General features: G+C 48.3%; 1 pseudogene; it reads right to left on the bottom strand.

Moving 5' to 3' along the window:
• Positions 1-499: 499 nt before the first annotated feature.
• On the bottom strand, positions 500-618 carry LOC143979440 (5S ribosomal RNA; annotated as a pseudogene).
• Between the last annotated feature and the right edge of the window lie 200 nt (positions 619-818).

The raw sequence follows: 818 nt of genomic DNA, 5'->3' as shown, positions 1-818 counted from the left end.
GTGGTAGGGACCAAGGGATCTTTATGATCGCGGTAAACCAAGGACTCCTGGGCCATGCTGGGCTACAAGAATCACCTTCTTCCCTTCTTGCTTGTTCCTGTGAAAAAGGTGCAGTAGCAGAACAGGAGGGAAAGCCTAGATCAGTGAAAAACTGATCCCATGGAAGTAACAAGGCATCTGTTTCGCATGCCATCGGATCCTTTGTCCTTGACAAAGTTGTCAATCTTTTTGTTGAACCCGGACGCCAATAGACCCACATCCGGACCTCCCCTTGGCATATTGACAGAATAATGCAAGGAAGAAGGAACCATTCTCCTGGAAAAAATAGTACTCAAGTAGGCCACCTGCCAATTCTTCATTCCTGGAATGAAATTGCTGATAGGCAAGGAATGTTGCTTTCTGCCCAAGACAGAAAAAAATTCACCTCTTTCTGGGCCGCTCGACTTCTCGTGCCCCCTTGATGATTGAGATAAGCCACTGCTGTGGCATTGTTGGATTGAGTCTATGGCACCTCGTATTCCTAGGCGGTCTCCCATCCAGGTACTAACCAGGCCTGACCCTGCTTAGCCTCCTAGATCAGACGAGATAGGGCACTTTAAGGGTGATGTAGCCATAGGCTGGATCCTGACAGGACAATAGTCTGAGCATCTAGGCCTCCAAGGCCAGGCATACTGCCTCAATCTCTAGAATATTGATGGGCAAGGTAATTTCTGATCTGGACTATTTCCCTTGGACAGATGTTTCTTCCAGGACTGCTACCCAGCCGAAAGGGCTGGCATCTGTTACCACTTTCCAGGTAACTGGTAGAAAGGATCTTC

The sequence above is a fragment of the Lithobates pipiens genome, unplaced genomic scaffold, assembly GCF_037356315.1.
Source record: "Lithobates pipiens isolate NorthernLeopardFrog02 unplaced genomic scaffold, aLitPip1_a1.2 Scaffold_13, whole genome shotgun sequence".
In the NCBI taxonomy this organism is placed as follows: domain Eukaryota; kingdom Metazoa; phylum Chordata; class Amphibia; order Anura; family Ranidae; genus Lithobates; species Lithobates pipiens.
The sequence above is the reverse complement of the archived record's forward strand: the minus strand, read 5'-3'. Positions and strand labels throughout refer to the sequence as shown.